Below are 11398 nucleotides of genomic sequence, written 5' to 3'. Positions count from 1 at the left end.
AAACCCTGCATGAGTTCACATACCAGCGTTTCTCCAGGATCGCTCTGATGTGCTGCACTCGTCTGTAATATTAAAACCCAGTGACAGAGCAGTGCAAGAACAGGTGACTCGAGCACTAGATAATGCTTCATATCAAAAAGTCAAAGATGAATGCTCATTGGTGATGTGATTTTGCGCAGTAATACATTTAATCTGTTTTGTGAAAATAAGATAAGGCATTAAAAAACAAAAGTAATAAATCAACGAAGGTTTAACAAGGATACACATTGTCACTGATGCAAAATGCCACCGTCACAGTATCTCTACTGTATTTCTTTCTCAGTAGCACCACCTAGTGGAGAATTTAGTGCTGGGTAACCTTGAATGAGTATGTGCAAATACAAATACAAGATTTTTATAATCCATTCATATTTTAATAAAACTGATGAAGATCTTAAACTGAACTGCTGGCCGAGCCAAAGACTGTCAGATGGAGTTTTTTTTTCTTTTTTTTATAAAGAATCTAAAGTCATCTAGTCAACTGACCAGTCAACTGACCGTTACACTGATAGAATTCAGCTGGTTACTGCTCCAACAAATTTCTCTCTGTTCATATCTGGTCTGACTAAAGAGGACGGGGGACAGTACAGGTGTAGTATCAGCAGTCATCATCTTATAGAGGTCAAACTCCAAGTAACAGGTAAACCAACCTCTTGTATATTTATAGTATGCATGAAATGTTGACTACCCTTAGTGACTGGTCTGTACCAATAACTATCGTACTATGAATAAAAATACAGTCAACTAGACAAATATGGAATGCTATTCTCATCTAAAATATGAATCTGAACCCACTGATGCAACACTAATAGATCACAGACCTGAAACACTCAGAAATAAAATATGACGTTCTGTTTGTGCTTTATTTTAATCTCCCCATATTTAGTCCAAGGTGCCTGGGTCATGTGGTCAGAAACTGACCAGTGATAAAATAGTGGATCTCTAACACAAAATATTCATGGAAACAGATAGGCTGTACTTTCTAACTGTACTAGGTGTTTCTAGTTTCTAGAGTATAAACACCCTGGAATTGTGGCTGACATGAGGCATATAAAGACATTTAGATTTCAGCTCTGGTTGTTTGAGCACCAAGTTTCAAGAATCATTGAGAAAATACACTGCCTGAACAAAAAAAAAGGTCACACACTCTAATATTTCATTGGGCCGCCTTTAGCTTTGATTACGGCATGCGTTCGCTGTGACATCATTTCCACAAGCAAGTCACAACATTTATTTCTGTCCAGAGTTGCATCAATTTTTTCCCAAGATCTTATATTGATGATGGGAGATTTGGACCACTGTACAAAGTCTTCTCCAGCACATCCCAAAAATTCTCAATGGGGTTCAGGTCTGGACTCTGTGGTGGCCAATCCATGTGTGAAAATGATGTCTCATGCTGGTGAACCACTCTTTCACAATTTGAGCCTGATGAATCCTGGCATTGTCATCTTGGAATATGCCCATGCCATCAGGGAAGAAAAAAATCCATTGATGGAATAACCCGGTCATTCAGTATATTCAGATAGTCAGCTGACCTCATTCTTTGGGCACATAACGTTGTTGAACCTAGACCTGACCAACTGCAGCAACCCCAGATCATAGCACTGCCCCCACAGGCTTGTACGGTAGGCACTAGGCATGATGGATGCATCATTTCAGCTGCCTCTCTTCTTATCCTGATGCACCCATCACTCTGGAACAGGGTAAATCTGGACTCATCAGACCAAATGACCTTCTTCCATTGCTCCAGAGTCCAATATTTATGCTCCCAGCTACACAGCTGTTTAGTCCCAATCTCTTGAGTTCACTTCGCATTGTGCGTGTGTAAATGCTCCTACTTTCACTATTAAACATACCCATGAGTTCTACTGTTGTTTTTCTATGATTTGATTTCACTACACGTTTAAGTGATCGCCGAGCACGATCATTCAAGATTTCTTTCCGACCACATTCCTTCTTCGAAGATGATGTTTCCCCGCTGTCCTTCCACTTTTTAATAAGGCATTGGCCAGTTCTTAACCTGATTCTAGTAGTTTCAGCAGCTCCTTAGATGTTTTCTCTGCTTGATGTTTGCCAATAATTTGACACTTCTGAAACAGATTAACATCTTTTCCACTACCACAGGATGTGTCTTTCGACATGGTTGTTTAACAACTGAGAAGGTACTCACTGCATCAATTAGGGTTAAATAACTTGTTTCCAGCTGAAACATAATTACCTATGCAGTAATTATCCAATGGGAGGCTCTTACCTATTTGCTTAGTTAAATCCAGGTGGTGACCTTTTTTTTTGGGACATGTAGTGTATGATTCACAGTATTAAGTCCCACCTCTTTGTATCTGCAATTATTTGATTCTCTCACAGAAAATGATTGATTTGTATTTAAAAGAAAAGGCAATTTGCTTGCCTCAGAAAGGAAACACTGCACCTACAGAGCCCTGTAGCCTCAGACTAAGCTGTTGTATTACCACCACTGACACACAGCAAACTGACACACAGGAAACTAAACATTTCTGCTTGTACAAATTGTAAATCCATCAGTTCTGTAGTATAAAGTATAAAGCTAAATGTACAAAATACATAACAGCCCTGAACCCTCATTACTTATAACTGATCACACTTTGCTATTCTTGCAGAGCCTCCATATAAACCTATAAAGCCTAATGGAATTTACAAACTGTCAAAAAAATGATTTATTGCTTGATTTGTTTTGACCCTCCATATACATATATATATATATATATATATATATATATATATATATATATATATATATAAATTATTATTATTATTATTATTATTATTATATGATTTATGATGTGACAATATTATATGAAAATAAATTAAAACACAAAGTAAATAAAACTTCCGAGTCTTAAACGAATACGTACCATCCAGTCTTTAATGTCCGCTCCGCTCTGCTGCCGGTCATGTAGTCATACTCAAACTTGCGTATGGGTCTCGGGTGTGTGTGTGTGTATGTGTGTGTGTGTGTGTGTGTGTGTGTGTGTGTGTGTGTGTGTGTGTGTGTCTCTCTCTCTCTCACTCACCCACTCATTCACCCCTCCCACTCCCTCCCATTGGTTGATTCTCTAGAGGTTACACCTCCTCACCCCCCCTCCCCCCAACATGCAGGAAAAACTTTCTGACAAAATATGATATATGGTGAAAAAAAAAAAAACTCCTCCCAGGGTCAGAAATACACTCCTCATTTGACTCCTCAATTTTGCCGCCTTTTCTTTCTACCCAACCACCCGGTCTGACCAATCCCGTGCAGCGTGCAACTCCTCCCACAAAACCAGACCCTCGTACCCGCTCATTTAAATTTAGTTGTACCCCAGATGTTTGAGTAGGAATCATTGAAATAATTCTTTAATAGTGAAATAATGTGATTAAAGAAAATAAAATTTTTTAGTCTCATACTACACCAGTTTGTCTCCACTTTCTCTATCTGTTCAGTGTCCTCTCTGACACACACTCTGCAGTCAGAGGTCATTGACTCTCTCTCTCTCTCTCTCTCTCTCTCTCTCTCTCTCTCTCTCTCTCTCTCTCTCTCTCTCTCTCTCTCTCTCTCTCTCTCACACACACACATCTCTCCCACGACACCGCTTTACATCTTATTTGCCAGATGTATTCAAACAAGGCAATAAGCAAACTTTTCAGAAAACATCACAAAGTTTTAATTAATTTATTTTGTCTGATCTCTAACCATTGTGGTTACTCTATAAGTTTTATCACACAAGGTTTTTGTCCGTTATCACACGTTGTACTCTTACCACTTTCAGTGCATTCCACAACTGAGAGAGGTGTTGGGGGAGGGACGTAATTTACACCTTCTATCCGAAAACCATTTCTATCCCCACCGACTTTTTCTTAAAGCCGTGTTTTCGGTATTTCAATCCTTTAGTTCACAACAGGTAAGCAATTCAGTAATGCTTAACTAATTCATGCTATACCTTATATTAGTATAAGTTACTAAAAAGGCTGACGTGTATTTAGCTATTTATTTAGCTAATGGATGAAATACTTGATCGTGCGTTGTATGATTTAACTCAGTGGGGCTTAGCGTCGTAATTCATTTCAGGTCTAGACAAAACATACATTTTAACAATCAATGCGTAGTATCTACAAGCTATCGTAAGTATTCTTTTGCGAGCTATCTAGGAAAGGATATTGTCAATGTCTTTATTCTGATGATTAATGGTCAATATGTAATATGACCGCTATGCCATAGAGTACGTGAAATATTTTGATCGACTAAAACTCTTTTGATCGACGGCTATTCTTATTCTCAGGGCTAGCTAAATAGAAAAAACTTTAGCTTCGAAGTGGGTGAATCTATTTACTTAAATTAACCAGTACATGACCTGACATAAATGCGGTTTTGGTATAAAGGATATCATTATGGTGATCTTTTCTACTCATGGTCTATAATTCTGTTTTATGTATTTCCATAGTTTCCGACGTTCACGACTTCCTTGACTCTGTGGAGTGAATTGCCGCCCAAGGTAATTTCTTATTTGTGAACTTTTATAAATTTTAATTTTATGTATTTGTTTTGTTTACATTTTTGTTACTTTTATTTGCAGATATAAGGACACAAGCTGATGAAACAGTTCATATATTGAATGAGTTGTTACAAGGTAATCTTTTCTAGAGTGCGTCTACCATATGTTAAAAGCTTTATGTCTAAAAGTTTATGCAGTGCGTTAATTTGTCACACAGGCAGAGGGGGTGAATCCCTCTACTGTCATCCACTATTCATCGAGCCCTCTGGCGGAGCTCACAAATATTTCACCTCGTACAACCGGCAACGTCTACAGAAACGTATACAGAGGTCACTGTGTTTTAAACTAACATGGATTTTCGCTGAAACAGAATCCATCCTTATAACCAACGACATAGACATCGGCACCATTCCCCCACATCACAGTGTCACCCCTTTCCACATGGACACCACAAGGCAGCAGATGAGGAGATGATGGGAGAGTGGCTGAGGAAGATGAGGGAGGAGCAGCAGACACTGAAGGAGGAGAGAGACATGGCAGGTTCTCCTGCAGATGTGAGTAAATGTATCTATTTTCATCCAGCATTCATTTTATGCATCATCTATAGGTTTTCTGTTTATCTGTCTGGAGTTGGTATTCTCAAAGCATTCCATTCTTAATATCATGGTAACCAGAATGAAGTCATTTTAATGACTTAACATGTCAGAATAATCTTGGCTCTGCAATGGGAAGCACTAATTTCTGTGTTAGATATGCAGGTAGCAGTCTATAGCAGACTATAAACTTAAGAGAACTCGAATGAATAGTGAATCTGAGAAGATATGGTAGTCGGAATAACACACTTTAATAGTAAAAGCAAATCCATTCACAGCCACTTATAAAAACATCTGTTTTCCTCAACACACAATCAGCTTTTTCATTCATGAAGCAAAGTGATGGGAATCAGGAACCAGTTCCAAATTGCCCGATCCATCAGAATTATACGACTCCGAGATGAAGACTTCTTTTTAGCATTGCTTGTGCATTTTTCTGAATTAGGCATTGTGCAAAACTAACATTGAGTGTCATGATTTCAATCTCTTACAAACATGCAAGAAGGTGTCATGGAGGAGAGGCGTGGCTTCTTTTCATGAAAAAAAGATAACAGAGGTGCATGGATTGTCTGGAATATGACCATTTCAAGTAAGAGTGGAATCACAAGACGTATGTCGAAACATCTTTCGATGCAACTTGGTCCAACATTCCAGAAATACCATGTGCTGCTGCTACCCAGTCGAGCAAGATGTCCCATCCCCCAGATAAATATGCTGCATTAGAATAAAGTTAACACTATGCTGCCAGGCTTAGCAAGTTATTTCTTTGATTAAATGAAAATGAACACTGTACAAACCTCCTCTACTTTCATGCATATTAGATGAGGATGGACACACTGTTGCTCCAGCCAGCTGGAAGACTCAACATCAGCCTCCAGCTGAAAGCTCCATCTCATGCTTGCTGCACAGTGATGGAGAGTGAGCATAGCAGGGGTGAATGCATCACTGTGCCAGATAGGCAGGCAGGGAGGCAGACAGGCAAGTAAACTGGGCAGGCAGGTGGGCAGGTGGCAGGGTAAGCAGAGAGGCTGGGGAGGCAGGGAGGCAGGGATGGAGGGTGCACAGGCAGGCAGGCAGGGAGGGTGGTAGGCTGGGGAGGCAGGGAGGGAGGGAGGAAGGGAGTCTGGGAAGACAAGCAGGCTGGCAGACAAGCAGGGAGAGATGGAGGGAGGGAGGGGGCTGAGGAGTGAGGGAGACAGGCAAACAGGGAGGGAGGCAGACTGGCACATAAGCTGGGCAGGCAGGCAAGTGGGTGGGCAGGAGGGTAAGCAGAGAGGCTGGGGAAGCAGGCAGGCAGGGAGGGAGATAGAGGCACTGGGGAGGCAGGTGGGGAAGGCAGGAAGGGAGGGAGGCTTTGGAGGTAAGCAGGTAGGCAGGCAGGCAAGCTGGGTGGGCAGAGAGGCTGGAGTGAGGCTGGGGAGTCAGGCAAGCAGGCTTGGATGGAGGGAGGCAGGGAGGGTGGGGAGGCAAGCAGGCAGGGAGAGAGCAAGAACACTGGGTACACTGGGGAGGAAAGGAGGGAGGCAGGAAGGGAGGGAGGGAGTCTGGGGTTACATGTGGCCAGATGAACAGAATGTATTCCAAACCTCCCCCAGGAGCCTGCGTCTCCATTCAGATCTACCGGCCATGGGTAGCCCCAGCCTCCCCTCGGTGTCTGGGTCTCGATTCTAATCATGTGGCTACATGTATTCCCAGCCTCCCCTGGAGTATGGGTCACATGCTGCTTGTCTGGCCTCATGTATCCCCAGCCTCCCTCCCTCCCACCCTGGCTGCCTACCTGCCTCACTGCCTCCTGAGCCTCCCTCACTCCCTCCCTCCCTGTCAGCCTCCCTGCCTCCTTCTCTCCCCAGCCTCCCTCCCTCCGTGCCTGCCTGCCTCCCCAGCCTTTTTCTCTCTGGCCTGCCTGCCTACGCTCCTCCCAGTGCCGCGCCTGCAAACCTCCCACGCCTTCCATCGCTGAGTGCAGCCGCACCTCCAGACCTCCTGAGCCTGCGATCGCTGAACGCAACCATGACTCGGCACCCACATCGGACATGCAGGTGGACGCTCAGGACACGTCAGACGTGCTCGTGAACGCTCAGCTCATGCTCCACTGGTGCCCACGCCCTACGACACTTCTGTAACTGCATCTACATAATGTATCTATACCTGTTTGTGTGAACTTGGTAAAAACCTGTTACCCTGCCTTGTGGCATCGGTGTTCCTTTACCTGTTCCAGTAGCTGCACTCATGCCTGTTGTTTATTTTGTTGCTGTGCCTGTCTCAGTTTTGTTTAACATAATTACGTCTGCCTTTGCTTCTGTGCCTGTCCCTGTTCCCGCAGCTATCCCAGTATTTCTCCTCTCCTGTCTCTGTGCTCGCCTCCTGTTCTAGCCATGTTGCCAGTCCCACTCCTTTTCCCTCAGTCTGTCCCAATTCCTGTGCCTGTCCATGGTTTACAGTCTCGTCTAGCATAAGTAACCTGGTTCTGTGCTTCATCGTTGTTCTCCTGTTAGCCGTTCCTTAGTGTTAAGTTTCCTTAGTTGCCTTGTTATCAGCCTCGCCCTGTTAGCCTGCTTAGTCTTCTGATTCTTTCCCTCATTCTATTGTGTTGTTTTTCTTGTTCATTTTTTTTATATTAAACTTATTTATTTGTTAATCCTGTCTGTTCGTTTACTCATTCTCTTTAGGGTTTGCCTAGTCATTGTTCCAGTTCACTCTCACATCCGAGGCATTGTTACTTTGTATATGTGTTCACCCTCAGCCTCCCAACCATTACACTCATGTGGTTCCTTATTTCCCAAAATCCAGATGTATTATTAAGTACATTTTAAATAGAAAAATAAAGATGCAGACTCGAGAATTAATTGAAGAGAATAGCAGGCCCTGTGTTTTTGCTGTTCAATATAACATACAAACAAGGCATATGGTAAATATTCTGCGTTAGAGTAATGTGAACGCCACACAGGCAGGTTTAGCAGGTTATTTCTTTGACTAAATTAAAATGAACACTGCAAACATTCTCTGCTTTCATCCATTTTAGATGAGGATGGACAGACGGTTGTTCCAGCCAGCTGCAAGACTCACCGTCCCCCCCCAGCTGAAAGCTCCATCTCATGCTTGCTGTGAGTGTGGCAACGGTGAACACGTCACTGTGCCCATCACTGCATCACGGAAGAGACACTGAGACACTGTGATGAAGAGGAGGAAGAGGACTACACTCAGATCATTATTATGATCATGTGGCATGGTTTAAAACATGAAGCTTCAATAAAGCCATTAAACTAAACCATTTGGTGGTACTAATATAATAATAATAATAGTAAACTTTAGTTGTATACAACTTTTTAAAATTATAGCACACAATAAGAGTACACACATTCAAGATAAAAAAACAGTTCAAACAACAATAAAACACTGGATAATAAAATCATAGAACATAAAATCTGTTCAATATAAACAGTGTATAATATAAACAGTGAAATAAATTTGGTAAGAGAGATAAAACTAGACAGATTTACAATATAATTTTTTTTTTACGTTCCATGTATTTTTCATACGCTCAAACTGTGATGGATTTTGCAGATCTGTGCCCTTCAAAACTATTTAGAATGAAAGAGCTCAATAGCATTTATGACAGACCCCACCCACCAGGCCCCACCCCACAATCTTTACATTCACTGTATATAAAAGATAAATAATATTAGATTCTATGTTATATATGTAAAGTATAATAATACTATAAGGATGGATGAAATAAAGGGTCAGTATCACTGCCTAGACCGAACACATATTGCATCTGAGAAAGAAAGGTCAGACTACATCAGGAATCCACCAGAGCCAAACTGTAATGTGGACATTGTGTGGTCCAGCTGTGGCCATGCAGATGATGGTCATGACTAAGGTAACTACTGTCATCCACTGCTTGAGGCTCACCTAACTTCGTGGTAAGCTACCATCAGACAGTATGCTCACAAATGTAAATGCAGCAATAAGCACAATACCAACAACCTGTATAACTGAAACCAACAAACTGGTATATACCACTGTAGTAGTTAAGCTCAAGATCCTAGCATACAGAATGCAAGCAACAGGCCACTTCCACTATGCCCCCTGGAAACAGAGGCTTGAAACCAATATAAAGCCAACTTGAAGTCAGCTAATTGACATATCTTCAGAAGGGGATAAAAACCACATATGTGGCCTGGTTACAGAAGAAATACAATGGGTGGCCCATAACTTAGGATCTAGAGTCTGGTAAACAGAGGTCAAAAGAGTGGTCAAGAGGCTTTTTATTGTCTTTCTGTGACGGCGGCGGGTGAATGGAAGCGAGAGGCGGGTCAGCAGTGAGGTAATCTTTATTCTCCATAGGTTGTCCATGATGGAAGCACGGAACCTCAAATACAAATACAGAGGAGCTAGTCTTCCTCTAGACAATTGATCATGCATGGTTCGACTCAACGTAGTAGGACCGCTAATGTGCAGCTCCGTTTCCTCAGATCTGAGGGTTAAAATAGAGCAGGGAGTGAATGTGGAATGGGTGAAAATAATTAGTAATCAGGGGATTGTGAACGGGGCAGGTGCGATGTGTAGTCCTTAGCAGGGGTGGGTGTGTCTCCCCTGCTAACTAGCTGACCAACCGTGACACTTTCTAGCTATAAACAGGTAATTAAATAATGCGCCTACAGTACCATGATGCAACACAAAAGGAGAACATGTGTAAACAATAAATATGAAATACAGCACAAATATTAACATATAGGCAACTCCAACCAGTGCACCATACTGTGACATATAAACAAATACGCTTATAGCATACAGCAGTCACTGAGGTAACAGTACATTCATTTAAGAACACAGTATTGTTAAATGGAATACAATTTTTGTTGTAAGTCTCTGGGAGTTGAGGAATCTGATGGCATGGGGGAAGAAACTGTTGTGCAGTATGACTGAAAACACATGTTTTGTACCTCTTCAGAGACAGTAAGATAGAGAAGAGTTTTTGTGAGTGGAGTGTGGGCTCATCTCTAAGGCTGGTAACTTTGCGAAAGCAGCGTGTGTTGTAAATGTCCATGATGGAGGGAAGAGAGACCCTGAGGACCTTTTCTGCTGTTCTTACTATTCTCTTCAGGGTTTTGCGGTCTGAGTCAGTTCCTAAACCAGGCAGTGAAGCAGCTGCTCAGGATGCTGTCTATTGTGGAACATGGTGAGGATATTGGCAGGGGATGAGCTAGAAGTAGGAGTTACTGCTGGGCTTTCTTGGCTATAGAGCTGGTATTGAGGGTCCAGGTGAGGTTCTCTGCTAGGTGGACACCAAAGAACTTGGTGCTTGTAATGATTTTCACAGAGGAGCTGTCGATATTGATCGGAGAGTGAAAACTACCTACTTTCCTGAAGTCGACCACCATCTTTTTTGTTTTTTTCCACATTCAGTGACTGACAGGTTCTGAGACATCCTCTCTGAACGCTGACTCATCATAACTGCTGATGAGACCCCACAGTCTTGCCATTAGTGAATTTGATGTGGTTCAAGCTGTGCATTGCTGCACAATTTAGGGTCAGCAATGTGAACAACAGTGGACTGAGCACACAACACTGGGGAAGCTCAGTGCTCAGTGTGGTGGTGCTGGAGACAGTGATCCTGATCCAGACTGATGGGGCTTTCCCACCAAGAAAGTCCTGGATCCAGCTGCAGAGCGAGGAGTTCAGACCCAGCAGTCTCTTTTCAACCAGACACTGAGGAATGATGGTGTTGAATTCTGAGCTGCAGTCTATGAACAGAATTCTATCGTATGTGTCTTTGTTCAGCTTTATTCAGTTTGTTTTTGAACACAAACATTTTTTCAAATCAGATTTGCATCTTTAACTGAATAATTAACTGATACACATTAATTTTATAATTATTTCATATTTCACTGCACACATGCATATCACCATAATGCTAGTCCCTAAAAAACAAACTAAAAATGCAAGAGAAGGGCTGTAGAATTTAGCTGTAACTAACAGGTAAAGGTTTGTAAAACAGTGCTGATGCGAGCTAACATTCCATGTTAAAGTGTGGAATAATTGAATACTGTCAAATTGAACTTACCAAGCATTAAAGAGAGGAGTTCTCAGCAGTCTGGTCCTTTAGTTGTTGAGGTGCATTTTAACTACACTGTTCACTGCTGCTATCTGACAGCTCTGTCTCAGTATACTGCAGAAGCGCTGAAGGCTGTGTTTCAGTGAGGCTACATAGCAGAATTTCCTGTCCTTTTTTAACTTTCATTTCTTTATAGA

General features: G+C 42.1%; 2 long non-coding RNA genes across 3 annotated transcripts in view; one reads left to right on the top strand and one right to left on the bottom strand.

Moving 5' to 3' along the window:
- LOC145660092 (uncharacterized) overlaps positions 1 to 11398 on the bottom strand; it is a 302422-nt gene that overhangs the window by 241775 nt on the left and 49249 nt on the right. The gene's annotated exons all lie outside the window — the stretch shown is intronic.
- LOC145660025 (uncharacterized) lies at positions 4642 to 8402 on the top strand. The gene is made up of 3 exons (XR_014126245.1): positions 4642 to 4682; positions 4765 to 5101; positions 8163 to 8402. It is a non-coding gene; the product is annotated as an uncharacterized LOC145660025 (long non-coding RNA).

This window comes from Electrophorus electricus, chromosome 2, assembly GCF_041902795.1.
Source record: "Electrophorus electricus isolate QZ-2024a chromosome 2, ASM4190279v1, whole genome shotgun sequence".
NCBI classification, from domain to species: domain Eukaryota; kingdom Metazoa; phylum Chordata; class Actinopteri; order Gymnotiformes; family Gymnotidae; genus Electrophorus; species Electrophorus electricus.
The sequence above is the reverse complement of the archived record's forward strand: the minus strand, read 5'-3'. Positions and strand labels throughout refer to the sequence as shown.